Source organism: Schistocerca gregaria, unplaced genomic scaffold, assembly GCF_023897955.1.
Source record: "Schistocerca gregaria isolate iqSchGreg1 unplaced genomic scaffold, iqSchGreg1.2 ptg000470l, whole genome shotgun sequence".
Lineage (NCBI taxonomy): Eukaryota > Metazoa > Arthropoda > Insecta > Orthoptera > Acrididae > Schistocerca > Schistocerca gregaria.
This window is the reverse complement of record NW_026061884.1, coordinates 145,300-172,324: the sequence shown is the minus strand read 5'-3', so window position 1 is coordinate 172,324 and position 27,025 is coordinate 145,300. Positions and strand designations below refer to the sequence as shown.

Below are 27,025 nucleotides of genomic sequence, written 5' to 3'. Positions count from 1 at the left end.
AGAAAAGTTAATAGAAGAGTTAAACTTCTAATTTTATGTTTTCAAAACATATGCTTTTCCTAAGCTAATTAACTTTATTCCTTAATTAATTTATCTCATGCGTTTGCGACATGGACATTAATTAAGAAATATGTGAAGTAAATAATTGTTAAGATTTGACCTGTTATAATATAAGGTTCTTCAACAGGTCGTTTACCAATTCACGTTAGTAAGCATACAACAACTACTATAATTCAGAATAAAATTTGATTAATAGGGTAAAATTGAATGCCTCGGAATGGTGTTTTATTATAAAATGGTAAAATTATTAAGATTCTAATTGATAAAAATAATGCAATAACACCTCCTAACTTATTAGGGATAGGTCGTAGAATTGCATATGCAAATAGGAAATATCATTCTGGTTGAATGTGAACTGGTGTTACTAATGGGTTGGCAGGTACAAAGTTATCTGGATCTCCTAATAGGTAAGGATTAATTAAACATAGTATAATTAATAATGATGTTATTATTACAAATGTAATAGAATCCTTAAAGGTAAAGTATGGATGGAATGGAATTTTTTCAATATCTCCATTTAGTCCAAGAGGATTATTAGATCCTGTTTGGTGAAGAAGAAATAAATGAATTGCGGCTATAGCAGCAATAATAAATGGTAATACAAAATGGAATGTGAAGAATCGATGTAATGTTGCATTATCAACAGCGAATCCTCCTCATACTCATTGGACTAAATCTGTTCCTAAGTATGGGATTGCTGATAATAAATTAGTAATTACTGTTGCACCTCAAAAAGATATTTGGCCTCAGGGTAAGACATATCCTATAAATGCAGTTGCTATAACTAAAAATAAAATCACTGTACCAATTATTCAGGTATGTATATATATATAAGATCCATAGTAAATTCCCCGTCCTACATGTAAGTAAATACAAATAAAAAATATAGATGCTCCATTTGCGTGTAAGGTTCGGATAATTCAACCATTATTTACGTCTCGGCAGATGTGTACTACACTACTGAATGCTATTTCAATATTTGATGTATAATGTATAGCTAAAAATAGTCCAGTTACGATTTGAAATACCAAACATAACCCTAATAGGGATCCAAAATTTCATCAAAATGAAATATTTGTTGGGGCAGGTAAGTCAATTAAAGAGTTATTAATAATTTTAATTAAAGGATGTCTTAATCGTAAGGGTTTATTCATTAGTAATTATCTTATTTTACGAATAGGTCCCTGATTAATATTGGTGATTTTAACAACTGCTAGTAGTGCTAAAAATAAATAAATTATTATTATTATTGTAATAATGAATGTTGGTCTATTATATAATTTTTCTAAAGATATTGTTATTTCTTGATAATTGATTGAATTATCAATATTTATAGTTTCGGTGTTTTTGAAAAAGTCTATAAATATAGATATATCTAGAATAATTAATATTAATATGATAAATACTCACATTATTAATGTAATAATTATAGTGATTGATTTAGGCTGAAATATTTCGTTTGATGCAATTCTTGTAATGTAAATAAATAATACTAGTATACCACCAAGAAATGTTAAAAATAAAATATATGATAATCAATATCTTTCTATTATTGTTCCTGTTATTAATCCAACTAGGAAGGTTTGAAGGATAATAAAAAGCATTATTGATATTGGATGTCTTAATTTAATAAAATTAATATTTATTACATTTGATAATGATATAATTATTATTTTGATCATTTCAGGGGTTAGTTTATTTAAAATACCGGTTTTGGGGACCGATGATGGAAGCTTTTCCACCTCTGAAGTTTTAAAAGTGGGGGCTGGACTTATTTCCGGTTTACAAGACCGGCGTTTTTTTTAAACTATTAAAACTAATGTTTATATTCTCTATTTTTACTTCTTTATTGATTTATTTTGCTGGTGTTTATGTTTTTTCTTCTAAACGTAAACATTTATTAATGGTTCTTTTGAGATTAGAATATATTGTTCTTTCTTTATTTATGTTAGTTATTGTTTTTCTTATTGAGTTTGATTATGATTATTTTTTTCCTGTTATTTTTTTAGTTTTTTCTGTTTGTGAGGGTGCTTTAGGTCTTTCTATTTTAGTTTCAATAATTCGTTCTCATGGTAATGATTTTTTTAATTCTTTTGGTTTATCTTTATGTTAAAGTATTTATTTATAACTATTTTTTTGATCCCTCTTTGTTTATTAAATAATTGTTGATGGTTGGTTCATTCTTTAATGTTTCTGTCGGGTTTTGTTTTTATAATTTGTGTTTATTCATATGCTGATTTGAATATAATTAGATATTATTTTGGTATTGATTATTTTTCTTTTAGTTTAATTTTACTTAGTTTTTGGATTTGTTCTTTAATAATCACTGCTAGAGGTTCAGTTTATTTAAGTTCATATCATTCTAATATTTTTGTTTTTATGGTTTTGATTTTAATAATTATGCTTTATTGTTCATTTGCTAGATTAAGTCTTCTTTCTTTTTATATTTTTTTTGAGGCTAGATTAGTTCCTACTTTACTTTTAATTTTGGGTTGGGGTTATCAACCTGAGCGTTTGCAGGCTGGTGTTTATTTAATTTTTTATACTTTGGTTGCTAGATTACATTTATTATTAGTTTTATTATTAGTTTTATGATTTTTCTAATACTTTATATTTTCCTTTATTGGTTGATTTTGGTTCTTATTATTTTATGTTTTATGTATTTATAATTTTGGCTTTTTTAGTTAAGATACCTATGTTTTTGGTTCATTTATGACTTCCTAAGGCTCATGTAGAGGCCCCTATTTCAGGTAGAATAATTCTTGCTGGTGTTTTATTAAAGTTAGGTGGTTATGGTATTTTTCGTGTTATAAAGGTTATTTCTTATTTGGGTTTAAAGTTTAATTATTTTTGATTGTCTTTAGGTTTATCTGGGGGTGTTATTGTAAGATTTATTTGTTTTCGTCAGGTTGATTTAAAGTCTTTAATTGCATATTCTTCTGTTGCTCATATAAGAATGGTTATTGATGACTATGAATTGATGAGGTTGTGTAGGTTCTCTTTCTGTAATGGTTGGTCATGGTTTATGTTCTTCTGGTTTATTTTGTTTATCTAATATTATTTATGAACGTTTAGGTAGACAAAGATTATTAATTAACAAGGGTATAATTAATTTGATGCCAAGAATGGCTTTATGATGATTTCTTTTAAGATCATCAAATATGGCTGCTCCTCCTTCTTTAAATTTGGTAGGTGAAATTAGATTATTAAATAGAATTATATCTTGATCTTCTTTTAGATTCTTTGCTTTGATTTTTTTATCTTTTTTTAGAGCTGTTTATACTTTGTATATATATTCTTATTCTCAGCATGGGAATTATTATTCTGGTGTTTATACTTGTTCTCTTGGTTATTTTCGTGAATATCATCTTTTACTTTTACATTGATTGCCTTTAAATATTCTCTGTTTAAAGGGTGAATATTTCTTTGTTTAGATTGCTTAAGTATTTTAATTAAAAATATTGTTTTGTAGAATCAATGATATGAAGTTTTTCATCTTAGGCCGTGAATTTCTTTTCTATTTGTTCTTTGAGTTTTTTTTCTTTGTTTATTTCGAGAACTATAATTTTTATTTTAGGTATTTATTATTTAATAATTGATTATAGAGTTTTTGTTGAGTGAGAGCTTTTCAATTTAAATGGTTCTATAGTTGTTATAACTTTAATTTTGGATTGAATATCTCTTATTTTTATATCTTTTGTTATATATATTTCTTCTTTGGTTATTTATTATAGAGAGGATTATATATCTGGTGAAAAGAATATAAATCGTTTTATTATTATTGTTTTAATATTTATTCTTTCTATAGGTTTTTTAATTATTAGTCCTAATTTAATTAGAATTTTATTAGGTTGAGATGGTTTAGGTTTAGTTTCTTATTGTTTAGTTATTTATTATCAAAATGTAAAATCTTATAGTGCTGGTATATTAACTGCACTTTCTAATCGTATTGGTGATGTTGCTATTTTAATTTCTATTGCATGAATGTTAAATTTTGGTGGTTGAAATTATATTTATTATTATGATTTTATTTCTAATTCTTTTGAAATAAAGCTCATTACTATATTAATTGTTTTAGCAGCTATAACTAAGAGAGCTCAGATTCCTTTCTCTTCATGACTTCCTGCTGCTATAGCAGCTCCTACTCCTGTTTCTGCTTTAGTTCATTCTTCTACTCTTGTTACTGCTGGTGTTTATTTATTAATTCGTTTTAGACCAATATTGGATACTTATAATTGTGGTTGATTTTTACTTTTAATTGGTTGTATAACTATATTTATGGCTGGATTGGGCGCTAATTTTGAGTTTGATTTAAAGAAGATTATTGCTCTTTCTACTTTAAGACAACTTGGTTTAATAATAAGAATTTTGGCTATAGGTTATCCGAAGCTTGCATTTTTTCATTTATTGGCTCATGCTTTATTTAAGGCATTATTATTTATATGTGCAGGTTCAATAATTCATAATTTGAAGGATTCTCAGGATATTCGTTTTATAGGATCAATTGTTAATTTCATACCTTTAACTTCAGTTTGTTTTAATGTTTCTAGTTTATCTTTGTGTGGAATACCTTTTTTAGCGGGATTTTATTCAAAGGATTTAATTCTTGAGATGGTTTGTTTAAGATGAATTAATTGTTTAATTTTTTTTCTTTATTTTTTTCTACTGGTTTAACTGCTTCTTATTCTTTTCGTTTGTTTTATTATTCAATATCTGGTGATAATAATTTTTATTCTAGATTTTCTTTTGATGATAAGGGTTATTATATTTCATTTGGAATAATTGGTCTATTGTTTGTTGCTGTTTTTGGTGGTAGTCTTTTATCTTGATTAATTTTTCCTATTCCTCATGTGATTGCTTTACCTTATTATTTAAAGTTTTTAACTATTACAGTTGTTATTTTAGGTGCTTATTTAGGTTATCTTATTTCTAATTTTGATTTTTCTCATAATTTATTTTCTTTAAGTATACTTTCTTTTGTTAGATTTGCTGGTTCTATATGATTTATACCTTTCCTTTCAACTAAGTTTATTAGATATATTCCTTTAAAAATAGGTTATTATTCATCTAAGTCATTTGATTATGGTTGAGGTGAATTACTTGGTGGTCAAGGTTTATATAGATTATTTATTTATTTAATTGGTTATATTCAAGGTTGATATGAATTCTAATTTCAAGATTTATCTTTTAACTTTTATTTTTTGAATATTTATTTTGGTAATATTGTTTTTCGTTTACTTAAATAGCTTATAATTAGAGCGTGACACTGAAGATGTTAAGGAAGTATTTTTACTTTTAAGTATTTATAAATATAGATATATTATTTTTACAGTGAAAATGTAATGTTTTATTTAAACTATATAAATTTTAGAAATGTTAACGGAGTTTAACCGCTAATATAAAAAGTTAGCAGCTTTCATATTGGCTTTACATTTCCTTAATTGGAACTATTATAGTTCAATTATATTATTAACAGTAATACGCCTCTTTTTGGCTTCAATTAATAAGAATAAGGGTAGTACATACCAATCTTCCAGGTCGAAACTGACTGCAATATTTCGCTTCTTATTCTATTTAAGGTTGATTGATAATATCAATACTTTTTGAATGCAACCCAAATGTTATATTTAACTACAACCCTTTATTCTGCTCATTGTAATGCTCCTTGGTTTCATTCATGGTATAGTCCTCCTAATAGAACTAGAATAAAAAATATTGTTGACACTGTTCAGATTATAATGTCTGAAGTTTTAAAAATAATTACAATTGGTAGAATTAGTGCATTTTCTACATCAAAAATTAAAAAGATTACTGCGATTAGGAAGAATCATATTGAGAATGGTATTCGTGCTGATCTTTTTGGATCAAACCCACATTCAAATGGTGATCTTTTTTCTTGATCATTAATTAATTTTTTTGATAGTGTTGTTGCCAGGATTATAACAATTATTGGAATAATAAATCTAATGAAAACTCTTGTTGATAGAATTATAATTGTTTTTCTTGATTTATATCAAGCTTTCTGATTGGAAGTCAAATGTACTATTTATACTAGAAAAACAATTATCTACCTCATCAATAAATAGAGATATATAAGAATAATCATACTACGTCTACGAAGTGTCAGTATCATACTGCTGCTTCAAATCCAAAGTGATGTCTTGGTGAAAATTGATTTATTGAGTGTCGAAGTAGACATGTTGATAAAAAGATTGTTACAATAATTACGTGTAAACCATGGAATCCTGTTGCAACAAAGAATGTTGATCCATAAACTGCATCTGCAATGGTAAAAGGTGCTTTTCAATATTCATATGCTTGAAGTATTGTAAAGAATAGTCCTAATAACACTGTGAAGAATAATCCTTGTAGTGCTTGAGTATGATTAGATTCCATTAAACTATGATGTGCTCATGTTACTGTTACTCCTGATGCTAAAAGAATAGCTGTATTAAGTAATGGAATTTGTATAGGGTTAAAGGGTTGAATTCCTATTGGAGGTCATAGTATTCCTAGTTCAATTGTTGGTGCTAATCTTCTTCTAAAGAATGCTCAAAAAAAAGAAACGAAAAATAATACCTCTGATGCAATAAATAAAATTATTCCTCATCGTAATCCAATTGATACAAATCCTGTATGTAATCCTTGATATGTTCCTTCTCGTACTACATCTCGTCATCATTGAATTATAGTTAGTAGGGTAATTCCAAATCCAATTATGAATAAGTTAATATTAAATAGGTGGAATCATTTTGCTAGTCCTGATACTAGGACTATTGCTCCAATTGCTCCTGTTAATGGTCAAGGTCTATAGTCTACTAAGTGGAATGGGTGGTTTGAGTGAGTTGTTAACATAGGTTTAATATACTTCTCTAGAATATAGAGTTCTTAGAATTGAGAAAACATAGGCTTGAATTATTGCTACTGCTGATTCTAGAATTAATAGAAGTATTTGTCCAATAATTAGTAATGAGATTAAGTTTATTGCTATAGATGGTCCTGTGTTTCCTAATAAGGTTAATAATAAGTGTCCTGCAATTATATTTGCTGCCAACCGTACTGCTAATGTACCTGGTCGAATAACATTACTAATTGTTTCAATTAGTACTATAAATGATATTAATGCAGGCGGTGTACCTTGTGGTACAAGGTGTGTAAATATATGATTAGTATGGTTAATTCATCCAAATAATATAAATCTTAGCCATATAGGTAGGGCAATTGCAAATGTTAATGCTAAATGTCTTGTTCTAGTAAAAATATAAGGGAATAATCCTATGAAATTGTTAAATAATATTATAATAAAAATTGAGATGAAAATGAATGTTGTTCCACTAAATGATTTTGGTCCAAGAAGTGTTTTAAATTCATTATGTAAGGTTAAATTTAGTTTATTTCAGATAATGTTAATTCGTGATGGTGTAAGTCAAAATAGTGATGGGATTAATAATAGTCCTAGAAATGTTCTAGTTCAATTTAATGATAAATTAAAGATGTTAGTTGATGGGTCAAATGTTGAGAATAGATTTGTTATCATTTTCAATTTAAGTTTTTTATTTCAATTGTTCCTTTTTCTGCTCTTTTAATAAGGTTAGGTTTAAATGAGAAGAAGTTTATTTGATTAAACAAGATTAATGTAGCTGAAAATATAATGAATAGTGAGAATCATATAAGAGGGGATATTTGAGGGATTTGGATATAATTTCCCCATCAGAAGTAGTCGTTAATTTACTATTATTTGGTTTAAGAGACCATTACTTACTTTCAGTCATCTGATGAATTTCAAGGTGTACTAATTTTTTTTAGTTACTTTAGATTGACACTCTAATGTTATTTATTTTAACTAACTCCTTAAATTATCTTAGATAATCACTTAATAAATAAATTTACTGAAGTTCTTTCAATTACAATTGGTATAAATCTGTGGTTTGCTCCACAGATTTCTGAGCATTGTCCAAAGAATAATCCAGGTCGATTTATTGTGAATGTTCCTTGATTTAACCGACCTGGTGTTGCATCAATTTTAACCCCTAATGCAGGAACTGCTCATGAGTGTAGAACATCTGATGCTCTTGTTAATACTCGTACTTCTGTATTTATTGGTAGGATTGTTCGGTTATCTACATCTAGTAGTCGGAATCCATCATTTTCTAGGTCTTGTTCTTGTGTTATATAAGTGTCAAATTCTACGTCTATGAAGTCTGAATATTCATATCTTCAATATCATTGTCGTCCAATGGTTTTAATTGTAATTATTGCATCTACTGAATCATCAAGTAAATATAATAGTCGTAATGATGGAAGGGCAATAAAAATTAATGTAATTGCTGGTAAAGCTGTTCAGATTGTTTCAATTAAATGTCCATGAAGTATATTACGGTTAGTATAGGCAATAAATAATATATAACTTAGGGCATAACCTACAATTACTGTAATTAATAATAATACGACCATAGTATGATCATGAAAGAATGATAATTGCTCCATTAATGGTGAAGCTCCATCTTGAAGAGATAAATTTGATCATGTTGCCATTAATAAATATTTTCTAATAAAAGGTCAAACCTTTATTTGTAGAGCTTAAATCTACTGCACTAATCTGCCATATTAGAATCTAGAGATTAATGGTAATTCTGAGTAACTATGTTCTGCAGGAGGGTTACTTTGTAGTCATTCTGTTGATCTTCTTATGTTAGCTCTAAATATAATTGCTCGGTTTGTAATCATTCTTTCTCATATAATTACAATGAATATAATGATTCCTACAATAGAAATTGTAGACCCAATTCTTGATACTACGTTTCATGATGTATATGCGTCTTGGTAGTCAGAGTATCGTCGAGGTATTCCTGCTAATCCTAGGAAGTGTTGAGGAAAGAATGTTAAATTTACTCCAATGAATATAATTGTAAATTGGATTTTTAATCATGTATTATTTATAGTTAATCCTGTAAATAGTGGATATCATTGAATGACACCTCCTATAATTGCAAATACTGCTCCTATAGATAATACATAATGAAAGTGGGCTACTACATAATATGTATCATGTAATACAATATCAAGTGATGAATTTGCTAATACTAATCCTGTTAATCCACCAATTGTAAATAGGAAAATAAATCCTAGAGCTCATAATAATGGTGGATTGAACTTGAATTTAGTTCCATATAATGTAGCTAATCATCTAAATACCTTAATTCCTGTAGGTACAGCAATAATTATTGTTGCTGATGTAAAATATGCTCGTGTGTCAACATCCATTCCTACTGTAAATATATGATGTGCTCATACAATAAATCCTATTAGTCCAATTGATAGTATAGCATAAATTATACCTAATGTTCCAAATGATTCAATTTTTCCTCTTTCTTGACATACAATATGTGAAATAATTCCGAACCCCGGTAGAATTAAAATATAAACTTCTGGGTGTCCAAAGAATCAAAATAGATGTTGATATAGAATTGGGTCACCCCCTCCTGCAGGGTCAAAGAATGATGTATTTAAATTTCGATCTGTTAATAATATAGTAATAGCTCCTGCTAAAACTGGAAGTGAAAGAAGGAGAAGTAATGCTGTAATAGCTACAGATCATACAAATAAAGGTGTTTGATCTAAAGTTATACTTTCTGATCGTATATTAATTGCTGTTGTAATGAAATTCACTGCACCAAGAATAGATGATACACCTGCTAAGTGCAGTGAAAAAATAGCTAGATCTACAGATGCACCCCCGTGTGCAATAGCTCCTGCTAGAGGAGGGTAAACTGTTCATCCTGTACCAGCACCATTAGCTACTATAGAAGATGTAAGAAGAAGGGTTAGTGAAGGTGGTAGTAATCAAAAACTTATATTATTTATTCGTGGAAATGCTATATCTGGTGCACCAATTATTAGTGGAACAAGTCAATTACCAAATCCACCAATTATAATAGGTATTACTATAAAGAAAATTGTTACGAATGCGTGAGCTGTAATAATAACATTATAAATCTGGTCATCCCCAATTAGAGATCCGGGTTGGCCAAGTTCAGCACGAATAAGTATTCTTATTGATGTTCCTACTATTCCTGCTCATGCTCCAAATATGAAGTATAAAGTACCAATGTCCTTATGGTTTGTTGAGAATAATCATTTTTGCGGTAAGATGGCTGAATTTTAGGTGGTAGACTGTAAATCTACTTATGAGATGTTTTCTCTCTTATCATATTTAGGTCTTATATTCAATTATGATTCTAGACTGCAATTCTAGAGGTGTAAAATTTTACTAAGGCCTAAAAGATTATTCTTTTAATTATAGCTTTGAAGGTTATTAGTTTGATTAACTTAAGTCCTTAGTATAATGAAATTAAGGTTGATGTTGAAATCAATCCTATTGTTGAAATTATTACTGTTATAGGAAGAATGATTCTTGATTTTTGGGACTTTATCTTTATAGATCACGAATTTTCTGTGTATGATATAATTAGAGCTGAGAATCTAATACGTATATAGTAGTAGAGTGTAATTGTAGTTAATACAACTATAATAGTTATAATAGTTGTTATATTGTTTTCTATTAATGATTGTATTACAATTCATTTTGGTAAGAATCCAAGGAATGGTGGTAGTCCACCTAAAGATAATAAAGATAAGAATATTATGAATTTAATTTCGGTTTTTATATTTCTGGCTGAATAAATTTGATTTATGAAAAATAAATTTATTTGCTTAAATAATAAAATATAATTAATCTTAATAGTGAGTAAATAATGAAGTATAGTTCTCAGATGTTTTCTCTGACTGTTAATGATCTAATTATTCAACCTAGATGTCTGATTGATGAATATGCTAAAAGTTGTCGTAAGGATGTTTGATTTAAACCTCCTATTGCCCCAATAATAATTCTTAAGATAATAATTGTTCAAATAAAAGTTCTTAATTGAATACAATAAGATAGGACCATTATTGGGGCGATTTTTTGTCATGTTATTAATGTTAAACAACTATTTCATCTTGATGCTCCTATAACTTCTGGAAATCAGAAATGGAAAGGTGCAGCTCCAATCTTTAATAATAGTCTAGATCTAATTATTATTGATGGGATAAATTCTGTTTCCCATCCCATGGGATATTTTATTTGAATCAGCAAAATTGAAAATAATAATATTGTCGATGCTATTGCTTGGACAATAAAATATTTAATTGATGATTCATTTATTATTATATTTTTATTTCTTGTTAGGAGCGGAATAAATGAAAGTAAGTTGATCTCAAGTCCTATTCAAACCCCAAATCAGGAATTTGATGAAATGGACAGGATCGTTCCTATCATTAATGTTGATAGGAAGAGAAGTTTTGTAGAGTTGTTGGTCATTAAAAAGGAGAGGATTGATACCTCCATAAATGGGGTATGAACCCATTAGCTTGTTTAGCTTACCTTTTTACATTAAGGTGTATGATGCACGTTAGTTTTTGATTCTAAAGGAGGTAGTTTAATTCTATCTTATGTAATTTTAATGAAGGTAATTTTATTTACTTTATTTACCCAATCAAGGTAACCCTTTAATCAGGCACTTCATTTATTTAATATATAAATCGAAAGTTTTTTTTTGAAATTCTTTTATGTATTATTTTGTTTAATTAGGATTAATTTATCCTGCTCATTTTATTTATTTTTATATATATATATATAATAAATAATTTATATTAATATATTACATTTAATTTAAATTAAAGTATTATAAGTTCATCTTACCATTATCAATTGATTATTTTAATGCAATTATTTACCTAGGATTATAGCTACTTATGTTTTTAGCTTAAAATAGGTTATTATAATATAATATATATAATAATATGTAATTTAATATTTAATATTATTATAATTGGATATAATAAATAAAATTATTAATTTAAATATAAAATATTATAATAAATATAAATAATAATATTAATTATAATAATATAATTATGTAAATTATCTATAATTAGATTATTTAACTAATATATATGAAAGTTAACTTAATATAAAAAAAAGAATTCATATTAATAACATATTATATTAAATTACATAATTGTATAAAATATATTTATTATATTATTTAATCTTTCTTTATTTATTAGTGAAAAGAAAGATTAAATAAGAAAGAATATAATACATTTATTGCTATACATGTTCCATATTAATCTTTAATTATATATAATAGAGAAGTTGTTGTGGTCATACATAGGGGCGTTTCTTTTTTTTTGGTTAATGTTTGTGGTTTTTTTCTTTTTTTTTCTTTAAATATTTGAATCTTTTATTTTTTCCTGAATAATAGATTTAAAATTTTCTTATTTTTTATTTTAAAAAGTTTTATTCTTGCTTGTTTATTCACTTTTTCTTTGTATTATATGTAAGTTTTGTTAGACTAAATGTTCTTTTTGCAGTAATTTGATTTAATTATCAAGTGATTTTGGATTTAGCAATTGATTTAGTATCGGCATAATTCGTGCCAGCAGCCGCGGTTATACGATTGATACAAGTGAATATTATTGGTTAAAACAGTTGTTTATATTATTAGGGTTGAAATATAAATTTGTAAGGTGAAATGTTAAAATTTATTTGTGGCCCTTTTTATGAATCTGTGAAATTTAAATTATAAACTAGGATTAGATACCCTATTATTTTAAATGTTAATTATATTTACCAGGGTACTATTAGTTAAGGTCTTTAAACCCAAAGAATTTGGCGGTATCTCATTCCATTCAGAGGAACCTACCCCATGATTGATAATACACGATTTACTCTACTTAATTTATTTGTTTGTATATCTCCGTTATCAGAGAATCTTTTTAGAGTTATAATTCTCAAGATTTATAATTATAAAATATTTCAGGTCAAGGTGCAGCTTATAGTTAAGAGGAGGTGGGTTACAATAGATTTTTGTTTATAACGGATTTGATTGTGAAATACTGTAATTGAAGGTGGATTTTTAAGTAGATTTTATTTATTGTACCTTTTGTATCAGGGTTTATCAAAATTTTAGTATTTATTTTACTTGTCTCGATTTGGGTTGATTTATAAATAATTTATAGTTAATGTATCATAATTATTATTAAATTATTTATAGAAATGAGATGTTAATCGTTTCCCAAGATATCTAGTTTCTTAAGAAAAAATTTAATTTTTTAAAGTTATTTGTTTTTATTTAATTTTTTAAGCAAAAATATTAACTTATTTATTCTTTAAGGGATAAGCTTTGAAGTTAATAACCTATAATTTATTTTATAGAAATATAATAGTAAGCTTTAAACCAGCTATCTTTAAGATTACGTTTTAGTTCATTATTTTTTTTTTTGATTTTATAAATATTTTAGGTTTTTTATTAAGATTATTAATTTAATTTTAAAATTTTTGTAATAATGATAGAATTAGTATATTTATTTGTATGAAATTTTTACCTTGTGAACTTATTATAAGGAACTAGGCAAAATTGATTTCCGCCTGTTTATCAAAAACATGTCCTCTTGTTTATATTTTGAGGTCTGGCCTGCTCACTGAGCGTATTTTTAAAGAGCCGCGGTATTTTGACCGTGCAAAGGTAGCATAATCATTAGTCTCTTAATTAGTGGCTGGAATGAATGGCTTGACGAGAAATCAACTGTCTCTTAATAAATTTTTGAATTTAACTTTTGAGTCAAAAGGCTTAAATTCTTCTTTAGGACGAGAAGACCCTATAGAGCTTGACATTTTACTTTTATATAGTTTTTTGTTTGTCTTTCTATATTTAATGATGATGTTTTGTTGGGGTGACATGAAGAATAGATAAACTCTTCATTATTATATCATTTATTTATGTTAGTTATTTTGATCCATAATTTATGATCATAAGATTAAGTTACCTTAGGGATAACAGCGTAATTGTTTTTGAGAGCTCATATCGACAAAGCAGATTGCGACCTCGATGTTGGATTAAGAAAAATTTTGGGTGCAGGAGCCCAATGATTAGGTCTGTTCGACCTTTAAATTCTTACATGATCTGAGTTCAGACCGGCGTGAGCCAGGTCGGTTTCTATCCTAAGATTGTTAATCCATATTAGTACGAAAGGACCATATGGTTAAAATATTTTTTGTTATATTGATTAATACTAATTTATTTACTATTTTGACAGATTAATGTGTTGAATTTAGAATTCATTTATGTAGATTTTTTCTACAAATAGTATTGATACTTTATGATTTATTTATATTTATTTTGAATTTTCTTTTATTGGTTATTTGTGTTTTAATTAGTGTTGCCTTTTTAACTTTATTAGAGCGTAAGGTTTTAGGTTATATTCAGATTCGAAAGGGTCCAAATAAGGTAGGTTTTGTTGGAATTCCTCAGCCATTTAGAGATGCTATTAAGTTAATTTGTAAGGAGCAGCCAATTCCTATTATATCTAATTACCTACTTTATTATTTTCCCCTGTTTTTAATTTAATGATTTCTTTAGCCGTTTGAGTAATTTTTCCTTATTTAACTTATATGTGTTCTTTTTCTTATGGATTTTTATTTTTTTTATGTTGTACTAGATTAGGTGTTTATACTGTTATAATTGCTGGTTGATCTTCTAATTCAAATTATTCATTATTAGGTTCTCTTCGTTCTGTTGCTCAAACAATTTCTTATGAAGTTAGTTTAGCTTTAATTTTATTGTCTTTAATTATTTTAATTGGTAGTTTTAATATGTTTGATTTTATAAACTATCAGCTTTATTGTTGATTTATTATTATTTCTTTTCCTTTAGCTTTAGCTTGTTTTGCTTCTTGCTTAGCTGAAACTAATCGTACTCCTTTTGATTTTACTGAAGGGCAATCTGAGTTAGTTTCAGGATTTAATATTGAGTATGGTGCGGGTGGTTTTACTTTAATTTTTTTAGCTGAATATACTAGAATTGTCTTCATAAGAATGTTATTGGCTTTAATTTTTTTGGGCGGTGATTTTTATTCTTTTATATTTTTTATTAAGCTTGCTATTATATCTTTTGGTTTTATTTGGGTTTGTGGAACATTACCATGGTTCCGTTATGATAAATTAATGTACTTAGCTTGAAAAAGTTTTTTACCTTTATCTTTGAATTTTTTTATTTTCTTTGTTGGTTTAAAGATTTTATTTATCTCATTTGTTTAGTGAAATTTTTTGAGAAAAGTTAATAGAAGAGTTAAACTTCTAATTTTATGTTTTCAAAACATATGCTTTTCCTAAGCTAATTAACTTTATTCCTTAATTAATTTATCTCATGCGTTTGCGACATGGACATTAATTAAGAAATATGTGAAGTAAATAATTGTTAAGATTTGACCTGTTATAATATAAGGTTCTTCAACAGGTCGTTTACCAATTCACGTTAGTAAGCATACAACAACTACTATAATTCAGAATTAAATTTGATTAATAGGGTAAAATTGAATGCCTCGGAATGGTGTTTTATTATAAAATGGTAAAATTATTAAGATTCTAATTGATAAAAATAATGCAATAACACCTCCTAACTTATTAGGGATAGATCGTAGAATTGCATATGCAAATAGGAAATATCATTCTGGTTGAATGTGAACTGGTGTTACTAATGGGTTGGCAGGTACAAAGTTATCTGGATCTCCTAATAGGTAAGGATTAATTAAACATAGTATAACTAATAATGATGTTATTATTACAAATGTAATAGAATCCTTAAAGGTAAAGTATGGATGGAATGGAATTTTTTCAATATCTCCATTTAGTCCAAGAGGATTATTAGATTCTGTTTGGTGAAGAAAAAATAAATGAATTGCTGCTATAGCAGCAATAATAAATGGTAATACAAAATGGAATGTGAAGAATCGATTTAATGTTGCATTATCAACAGCGAATCCTCCTCATACTCATTGGACTAAATCTGTTCCTAAGTATGGGATTGCTGATAATAAATTAGTAATTACTGTTGCACCTCAAAAAGATATTTGGCCTCAGGGTAAGACATATCCTATAAATGCAGTTGCTATAACTAAAAATAAAATCACTGTACCAATTATTCAGGTATGTATATATATATAAGATCCATAGTAAATTCCCCGTCCTACATGTAAGTAAATACAAATAAAAAATATAGATGCTCCATTTGCGTGTAAGGTTCGGATAATTCAACCATTATTTACGTCTCGGCAGATGTGTACTACACTACTGAATGCTATTTCAATATTTGATGTATAATGTATAGCTAAAAATAGTCCAGTTACGATTTGAATTACCAAACATAACCCTAATAGGGATCCAAAATTTCATCAAAATGAAATATTTGTTGGGGCAGGTAAGTCAATTAAAGAGTTATTAATAATTTTAATTAAAGGATGTCTTAATCGTAAGGGTTTATTCATTAGTAATTATTTTATTTTACGAATAGGTCCCTGATTAATATTGGTGATTTTAACAACTGCTAGTAGTGCTAAAAATAAATAAATTATTATTATTATTGTAATAATGAATGTTGGTCTATTATATAATTTTTCTAAAGATATTGTTATTTCTTGATAATTGATTGAATTATCAATATTTATAGTTTCGGTGTTTTTGAAAAAGTCTATAAATATAGATATATCTAGAATAATTAATATTAATATGATAAATACTCACATTATTAATGTAATAATTATAGTGATTGTTTTAGGCTGAAATATTTCGTTTGATGCAATTCTTGTAATGTAAATAAATAATACTAGTATACCACCAAGAAATGTTAAAAATAAAATATATGATAATCAATATCTTTCTATTATTGTTCCTGTTATTAATCCAACTAGGAAGGTTTGAAGGATAATAAAAAGCATTATTGATATTGGGTGTCTTAATTTAATAAATTTAATATTTATTACATTTGATAATGATATAATTATTATTTTGATCATTTCAGGGGTTAGTTTATTTAAAATACCGGTTTTGGGGACCGATGATGGAAGCTTTTCCACCTCTGAAGTTTTAAAAGTGGGGGCTGGACTTATTTCCGGTTTACAAGAGCGGCGTTTTTTTTAAACTATTAAAACTAATGTTTATATTCTCTATTTTTACTTCTTTATTGATTTATTTTGCTGGTGTTTATGTTTTTTCTTCTAAACATAAACATTTATTAATGGTTCTTTTGAGATTAGAATATATTGTTCTTTCTTTATTTATGTTAGTTATTGTTTTTCTTATTGAGTTTGATTATGATTATTTTTTTCCTGTTATTTTTTTAGTTTTTTCTGTTTGTGAGGGTGCTTTAGGTCTTTCTATTTTAGTTTCAATAATTCGTTCTCATGGTAATGATTTTTTTAATTCTTTTGGTTTATCTTTATGTTAAAGTATTTATTTATAACTATTTTTTTGATCCCTCTTTGTTTATTAAATAATTGTTGATGGTTGGTTCATTCTTTAATGTTTCTGTCGGGTTTTGTTTTTATAATTTGTGTTTATTCATATGCTGATTTGAATATAATTAGATATTATTTTGGTATTGATTATTTTTCTTTTAGTTTAATTTTACTTAGTTTTTGGATTTGTTCTTTAATAATCACTGCTAGAGGTTCAGTTTATTTAAGTTCATATCATTCTAATATTTTTGTTTTTATGGTTTTGATTTTAATAATTATGCTTTATTGTTCATTTGCTAGATTAAGTCTTCTTTCTTTTTATATTTTTTTTGAGGCTAGATTAGTTCCTACTTTACTTTTAATTTTGGGTTGGGGTTATCAACCTGAGCGTTTGCAGGCTGGTGTTTATTTAATTTTTTATACTTTGGTTGCTAGATTACATTTATTATTAGTTTTATTATTAGTTTTATGATTTTTCTAATACTTTATATTTTCCTTTATTGGTTGATTTTGGTTCTTATTATTTTATGTTTTATGTATTTATAATTTTGGCTTTTTTAGTTAAGATACCTATGTTTTTGGTTCATTTATGACTTCCTAAGGCTCATGTAGAGGCCCCTATTATAGGTAGAATAATTCTTGCTGGTGTTTTATTAAAGTTAGGTGGTTATGGTATTTTTCGTGTTATAAAGGTTATTTCTTATTTGGGTTTAAAGTTTAATTATTTTTGATTGTCTTTAGGTTTATCTGGGGGTGTTATTGTAAGATTTATTTGTTTTCGTCAGGTTGATTTAAAGTCTTTAATTGCATATTCTTCTGTTGCTCATATAAGAATGGTTATTGATGACTATGAATTGATGAGGTTGTGTAGGTTCTCTTTCTGTAATGGTTGGTCATGGTTTATGTTCTTCTGGTTTATTTTGTTTATCTAATATTATTTATGAACGTTTAGGTAGACGAAGATTATTAATTAACAAGGGTATAATTAATTTGATGGCAAGAATGGCTTTATGATGATTTCTTTTAAGATCATCAAATATGGCTGCTCCTCCTTCTTTAAATTTGGTAGGTGAAATTAGATTATTAAATAGAATTATATCTTGATCTTCTTTTAGATTCTTTGCTTTGATTTTTTTATCTTTTTTTAGAGCTGTTTATACTTTGTATATATATTCTTATTCTCAGCATGGGAATTATTATTCCGGTGTTTATACTTGTTCTCTTGGTTATTTTCGTGAATATCATCTTTTACTTTTACATTGATTGCCTTTAAATATTCTCTGTTTAAAGGGTGAATATTTCTTTGTTTAGTTTGCTTAAGTATTTTAATTAAAAATATTGTTTTGTGGAATCAATGATATGAAGTTTTTCATCTTAGGCCGTGAATTTATTTTCTATTTGTTCTTTGAGTTTTTTTTCTTTGTTTATTTCGAGAACTATAATTTTTATTTTAGGTATTTATTATTTAATAATTGATTATAGAGTTTTTGTTGAGTGAGAGCTTTTCAATTTAAATGGTTCTATAGTTGTTATAACTTTAATTTTGGATTGAATATCTCTTATTTTTATATCTTTTGTTATATATATTTCTTCTTTGGTTATTTATTATAGAGAGGATTATATATCTGGTGAAAAGAATATAAATCGTTTTATTATTATTGTTTTAATATTTATTCTTTCTATAGGTTTTTTAATTATTAGTCCTAATTTAATTAGAATTTTATTAGGTTGAGATGGTTTAGGTTTAGTTTCTTATTGTTAAGTTATTTATTATCAAAATGTAAAATCTTATAGTGCTGGTATATTAACTGCACTTTCTAATCGTATTGGTGATGTTGCTATTTTAATTTCTATTGCATGAATGTTAAATTTTGGTGGTTGAAATTATATTTATTATTATGATTTTATTTCTAATTCTTTTGAAATAAAGCTCATTACTATATTAATTGTTTTAGCAGCTATAACTAAGAGAGCTCAGATTCCTTTCTCTTCATGACTTCCTGCTGCTATAGCAGCTCCTACTCCTGTTTCTGCTTTAGTTCATTCTTCTACTCTTGTTACTGCTGGTGTTTATTTATTAATTCGTTTTAGACCAATATTGGATACTTATAATTGTGGTTGATTTTTACTTTTAATTGGTTGTATAACTATATTTATGGCTGGATTGGGCGCTAATTTTGAGTTTGATTTAAAGAAGATTATTGCTCTTTCTACTTTAAGACAACTTGGTTTAATAATAAGAATTTTGGCTATAGGTTATCCAAAGCTTGCATTTTTTCATTTATTGGCTCATGCTTTATTTAAGGCATTATTATTTATATGTGCAGGTTCAATAATTCATAATTTGAAGGATTCTCAGGATATTCGTTTTATAGGATCAATTGTTAATTTCATACCTTTAACTTCAGTTTGTTTTAATGTTTCTAGTTTATCTTTGTGTGGAATACCTTTTTTAGCGGGATTTTATTCAAAGGATTTAATTCTTGAGATGGTTTGTTTAAGATGAATTAATTGTTTAATTTTTTTTCTTTATTTTTTTTCTACTGGTTTAACTGCTTCTTATTCTTTTCGTTTGTTTTATTATTCAATATCTGGTGATAATAATTTTTATTCTAGATTTTATTTTGATGATAAGGGTTATTATATTTCATTTGGAATAATTGGTCTATTGTTTGTTGCTGTTTTTGGTGGTAGTCTTTTATCTTGATTAATTTTTCCTACTCCTCATGTGATAGCTTTACCTTATTATTTAAAGTTTTTAACTATTACAGTTGTTATTTTAGGTGCTTATTTAGGTTATCTTATTTCTAATTTTGATTTTTCTCATAATTTATTTTCTTTAAGTATACTTTCTTTTGTTAGATTTGCTGGTTCTATATGATTTATACCTTTTCTTTCAACTAAGTTTATTAGATATATTCCTTTAAAAATAGGTTATTATTCATCTAAGTCATTTGATTATGGTTGAGGTGAATTACTTGGTGGTCAAGGTTTATATAGATTATTTATTTATTTAATTGGTTATATTCAAGGTTGATATGATTCTAATTTCAAGATTTATCTTTTAACTTTTATTTTTTGAATATTTATTTTGGTAATATTGTTTTTCGTTTACTTAAATAGCTTATAATTAGAGCGTGACACTGAAGATGTTAAGGAAGTATTTTTACTTTTAAGTATTTATAAATATAGATATATTATTTTTACAGTGAAAATGTAATGTTTATTTAAACTATATAAATTTTAGAAATGTTAACGGAGTTTAACCGCTAATATAAAAAGTTAGCAGCTTTCATATTGGCTTTACATTTCCTTAATTGGAACTATTATAGTTCAATTATATTATTAACAGTAATACGCCTCTTTTTGGCTTCAATTAATAAGAATAAGGGTAGTACATACCAATCTTCCAGGTCGAAACTGACTGCAATATTTCGCTTCTTATTCTATTTAAGGTTGATTGATAATATCAATACTTTTTGAATGCAACCCAAATGTTATATTTAACTACAACCCTTTATTCTGCTCATTGTAATGCTCCTTGGTTTCATTCATGGTATAGTCCTCCTAATAGAACTAGAATAAAAAATATTGTTGATACTGTTCAGATTATAATGTCTGAAGTTTTAAAAATAATTACAATTGGTAGAATTAGTGCAATTTCTACATCAAAAATTAAAAAGATTACTGCGATTAGGAAGAATCGTATTGAGAATGGTATTCGTGCTGATCTTTTTGGATCAAACCCACATTCAAATGGTGATCTTTTTTCTCGATCATTAATTAATTTTTTTGATAGTGTTGTTGCCAGGATTATAACAATTATTGGAATAATAAATCTAATGAAAACTCTTGTTGATAGAATTAGAATTGTTTTTCTTGATTTATATCAAGCTTTCTGATTGGAAGTCAAATGTACTATTTATACTAGAAAAACAATTATCTACCTCATCAATAAATAGAGATATATAAGAATAATCATACTACGTCTACGAAGTGTCAGTATCATGCTGCTGCTTCAAATCCAAAGTGATGTCTTGGTGAAAATTAATTTATTGAGTGTCGAAGTAGACATGTTGATAAAAAGATTGTTCCAATAATTACGTGTAAACCATGGAATCCTGTTGCAACAAAGAATGTTGATCCATAAACTGCATCTGCAATGGTAAAAGGTGCTTCTCAATATTCATATGCTTGAAGTATTGTAAAGTATAGTCCTAATAACACTGTGAAGAATAATCCTTGTAGTGCTTGAGTATGATTAGATTCCATTAAACTATGATGTGCTCATGTTACTGTTACTCCTGATGCTAAAAGAATAGCTTTATTAAGTAATGGAATTTGTATAGGGTTAAAGGGTTGAATTCCTATTGGAGGTCATAGTATTCCTAGTTCAATTGTTGGTGCTAATCTTCTTCTAAAGAATGCTCAAAAAAAAGAAACGAAAAATAATACCTCTGATGCAATAAATAAAATTATTCCTCATCGTAATCCAATTGATACAAATCCTGTATGTAATCCTTGATATGTTCCTTCTCGTACTACATCTCGTCATCATTGAATTATAGTTAGTAGGGTAATTCCAAATCCAATTATGAATAAGTTAATATTAAATAGGTGGAATCATTTTGCTAGTCCTGATACTAGGACTATTGCTCCAATTGCTCCTGTTAATGGTCAAGGTCTATAGTCTACTAAGTGGAATGGGTGGTTTGAGTGAGTTGTTAACATAGGTTTAATATACTTCTCTAGAATATAGAGTTCTTAGAATTGAGAAAACATAGGCTTGAATTATTGCTACTGCTGATTCTAGAATTAATAGAAGTATTTGTCCAATAATTAGTAATGAGATTAAGTTTATTGCTATAGATGGTCCTGTGTTTCCTAATAAGGTTAATAATAAGTGTCCTGCAATTATATTTGCTGCCAACCGTACTGCTAATGTACCTGGTCGAATAACATTACTAATTGTTTCAATTAGTACTATAAATGATATTAATGCAGGCGGTGTACCTTGTGGTACAAGGTGTGTAAATATATGATTAGTATGGTTAATTCATCCAAATAATATAAATCTTAGCCATATAGGTAGGGCAATTGCAAATGTTAATGCTAAATGTCTTGTTCTAGTAAAAATATAAGGGAATAATCCTATGAAATTGTTAAATAATATTATAATAAAAATTGAGATGAAAATGAATGTTGTTCCATTAAATGATTTTGGTCCAAGAAGTGTTTTAAATTCATTATGTAAGGTTAAATTTAGTTTATTTCAGATAATGTTAATTCGTGATGGTGTAAGTCAAAATAGTGATGGGATTAATAATAGTCCTAGAAATGTTCTAGTTCAATTTAATGATAAATTAAAGATGTTAGTTGATGGGTCAAATGTTGAGAATAGATTTGTTATCATTTTCAATTTAAGTTTTTTATTTCAATTGTTCCTTTTTCTGCTCTTTTAATAAGGTTAGGTTTAAATGAGAAGAAGTTTATTTGATTAAACAAGATTAATGTAGCTGAAAATATAATGAATAGTGAGAATCATATAAGAGGGGATATTTGAGGGATTTGGATATAATTTCCCCATCAGAAGTAGTCGTTAATTTACTATTATTTGGTTTAAGAGACCATTACTTACTTTCAGTCATCTGATGAATTTCAAGGTGTACTAATTTTTTTTAGTTACTTTAGATTGACACTCTAATGTTATTTATTTTAACTAACTCCTTAAATTATCTTAGATAATCACTTAATAAATAAATTTACTGAAGTTCTTTCAATTACAATTGGTATAAATCTGTGGTTTGCTCCACAGATTTCTGAGCATTGTCCAAAGAATAATCCAGGTCGATTTATTGTGAATGTTCCTTGATTTAACCGACCTGGCGTTGCATCAATTTTAACCCCTAATGCAGGAACTGCTCATGAGTGTAGAACATCTGATGCTCTTGTTAATACTCGTACTTCTGTATTTATTGGTAGGATTGTTCGGTTATCTACATCTAGTAGTCGGAATCCATCATTTTCTAGGTCTTGTTCTGGTGTTATATAAGTGTCAAATTCTACGTCTATGAAGTCTGAATATTCATATCTTCAATATCATTGTCGTCCAATGGTTTTAATTGTAATTATTGCATCTACTGAATCATCAAGTAAATATAATAGTCGTAATGATGGAAGGGCAATAAAAATTAATGTAATTGCTGGTAAAGCTGTTCAGATTGTTTCAATTAAATGTCCATGAAGTATATTACGGTTAGTATAGGCAATAAATAATATATAACTTAGGGCATAACCTACAATTACTGTAATTAATAATAATACGACCATAGTATGATCATGAAATGATAATTGCTCCATTAATGAGGAAGCTCCATCTTGAAGAGATAAATTTGATCATGTTGCCATTAATAAATATTTTCTAATAAAAGGTCAAACCTTTATTTGTAGAGCTTAAATCTACTGCACTAATCTGCCATATTAGAATCTAGAGATTAATGGTAATTCTGAGTAACTATGTTCTGCAGGAGGGTTATTTTGTAGTCATTCTGTTGATCTTCTTATGTTAGCTCTAAATATAATTGCTCGGTTTGTAATCATTCTTTCTCATATAATTACAATGAATATAATGATTCCTACAATAGAAATTGTAGACCCAATTCTTGATACTACGTTTCATGATGTATATGCGTCTGGGTAGTCAGAGTATCGTCGAGGTATTCCTGCTAATCCTAGGAAGTGTTGAGGAAAGAATGTTAAATTTACTCCAATGAATATAATTGTAAATTGGATTTTTAATCATGTATTATTTATAGTTAATCCTGTAAATAGTGGATATCATTGAATGACACCTCCTATAATTGCAAATACTGCTCCTATAGATAATACATAATGAAAGTGGGCTACTACATAATATGTATCATGTAATACAATATCAAGTGATGAATTTGCTAATACTAATCCTGTTAATCCACCAATTGTAAATAGGAAAATAAATCCTAGAGCTCATAATAATGGTGGATTGAACTTGAATTTAGTTCCATATAATGTAGCTAATCATCTAAATACCTTAATTCCTGTAGGTACAGCAATAATTATTGTTGCTGATGTAAAATATGCTCGTGTGTCAACATCCATTCCTACTGTAAATATATGATGTGCTCATACAATAAATCCTATTAGTCCAATTGATAGTATAGCATAAATTATACCTAATGTTCCAAATGATTCAATTTTTCCTCTTTCTTGACATACAATATGTGAAATAATTCCGAACCCCGGTAGAATTAAAATATAAACTTCTGGGTGTCCAAAGAATCAAAATAGATGTTGATATAGAATTGGGTCACCCCCTCCTGCAGGGTCAAAGAATGATGTATTTAAATTTCGATCTGTTAATAATATAGTAATAGCTCCTGCTAAAACTGGAAGTGAAAGAAGGAGAAGTAATGCTGTAATAGCTACAGATCATACAAATAAAGGTGTCTGATCTAAAGTTATACTTTCTGATCGTATATTAATTGCTGTTGTAATGAAATTCACTGCACCAAGAATAGATGATACACCTGCTAAGTGCAGTGAAAAAATAGCTAGATCTACAGATGCACCCCCGTGTGCAATAGCTCCTGCTAGAGGAGGGTAAACTGTTCATCCTGTACCAGCACCATTATCTACTATAGAAGATGTAAGAAGAAGGGTTAGTGAAGGTGGTAGTAATCAAAAACTTATATTATTTATTCGTGGAAATGCTATATCTGGTGCACCAATTATTAGTGGAACAAGTCAATTACCAAATCCACCAATTATAATAGGTATTACTATAAAGAAAATTATTACGAATGTGTGAGCTGTAATAATAACATTATAAATCTGGTCATCCCCAATTAGAGATCCGGGTTGGCCAAGTTCAGCACGAATAAGTATTCTTATTGATGTTCCTACTATTCCTGCTCATGCTCCAAATATGAAGTATAAAGTACCAATGTCCTCATGGTTTGTTGAGAATAATCATTTTTGCGGTAAGATGGCTGAATTTTAGGTGGTAGACTGTAAATCTACTTATGAGATGTTTTCTCTCTTATCATATTTAGGTCTTATATTCAATTATGATTCTAGACTGCAATTCTAGAGGTGTAAAATTTTACTAAGGCCTAAAAGATTATTCTTTTAATTATAACTTTGAAGGTTATTAGTTTGATTAACTTAAGTCCTTAGTATAATGAAATTAAGGTTGATGTTGAAATCAATCCTATTGTTGAAATTATTACTGTTATAGGAAGAATGATTCTTGATTTTTGGGACTTTATCTTTATAGATCACGAATTTTCTGTGTATGATATAATTAGAGCTGAGAATCTAATACGTATATAGTAGTAGAGTGTAATTGTAGTAAATACAACTATAATAGTTATAATAGTTGTTATATTGTTTTCTATTAATGATTGTATTACAATTCATTTTGGTAAGAATCCAAGGAATGGTGGTAGTCCACCTAAAGATAATAAAGATAAGAATATTATGAATTTAATTTCGGTTTTTATATTTCTGGCTGAATAAATTTGATTTATGAAAAATAAATTTATTTGCTTAAATAATAAAATATAATTAATCTTAATAGTGAGTAAATAATGAAGTATAGTTCTCAGATGTTTTCTCTGACTGTTAATGATCTAATTATTCAACCTAGATGTCTGATTGATGAATATGCTAAAAGTTGTCGTAAGGATGTTTGATTTAAACCTCCTATTGCCCCAATAATAATTCTTAAGATAATAATTGTTCAAATAAAAGTTCTTAATTGAATACAATAAGATAAGACCATTATTGGGGCGATTTTTTGTCATGTTATTAATGTTAAACAATTATTTCATCTTGATGCTCCTATAACTTCTGGAAATCAGAAATGGAAAGGTGCAGCTCCAATCTTTAATAATAGTCTAGATCTAATTATTATTGATGGGATAAATTCTGTTTCCCATCCCATGGGATATTTTATTTGAATCAGCAAAATTGAAAATAATAATATTGTCGATGCTATTGCTTGGACAATAAAATATTTAATTGATGATTCATTTATTATTATATTTTTATTTCTTGTTAGGAGCGGAATAAATGAAAGTAAGTTGATCTCAAGTCCAAATCAAACCCCAAATCAGGAATTTGATGAAATGGACAGGATCGTTCCTATCATTAATGTTGATAGGAAGAGAAGTTTTGTAGAGTTGTTGGTCATTAAAAAGGAGAGGATTGATACCTCTATAAATGGGGTATGAACCCATTAGCTTGTTTAGCTTACCTTTTTACATTAAGGTGTATGATGCACGTTAGTTTTTGATACTAAAGGAGGTAGTTTAATTCTATCTTATGTAATTTTAATGAAGGTAATTTTATTTACTTTATTTACCCTATCAAGGTAACCCTTTAATCAGGCACTTCATTTATTTAATATATAAATCGAAAGTTTTTTTAAATACTTTTATGTATTATTTTGTTTAAATAGGATTAATTTATCCTGCTCATTTTATTTTTTTAAATATATATATATATATATATAATAATTTATATTAATATATTACATTTAATTGAAATTAAAGTATTATAAGTTCATCTTACCATTATCAATTGATTATTT

At 27.2% G+C, this 27,025-nt stretch overlaps 3 long non-coding RNA genes across 4 annotated transcripts in view; 1 reads left to right on the top strand and 2 right to left on the bottom strand.

The window, feature by feature from the left end:
- The window catches only part of LOC126313190 (uncharacterized), a 46,734-nt gene extending 32,553 nt beyond the window's left edge, over positions 1-14,181 (bottom strand). Inside the window, exon 1 of the long non-coding RNA XR_007555062.1 lies at positions 13,301-14,181. This is a non-coding gene — a long non-coding RNA (uncharacterized LOC126313190). The remainder of the gene's footprint in view (positions 1-13,300) is intronic.
- LOC126313198 (uncharacterized) overlaps positions 1-26,694 on the top strand; it is a 54,795-nt gene extending 28,101 nt beyond the window's left edge. The window contains exon 2 of one of the 2 annotated variants that reach the window (XR_007555070.1): positions 25,101-26,694. This is a non-coding gene — a long non-coding RNA (uncharacterized LOC126313198). Of the gene's footprint in view, positions 1-9,893; positions 10,113-25,100 lie in introns of those variants that run through there. The other variant, XR_007555071.1, reaches the window with a different exon arrangement.
- LOC126313199 (uncharacterized) overlaps positions 23,880-27,025 on the bottom strand; it is a 114,903-nt gene continuing 111,757 nt past the window's right edge. The window contains exon 2 of the long non-coding RNA XR_007555072.1: positions 23,880-25,885. This is a non-coding gene — a long non-coding RNA (uncharacterized LOC126313199). The remainder of the gene's footprint in view (positions 25,886-27,025) is intronic.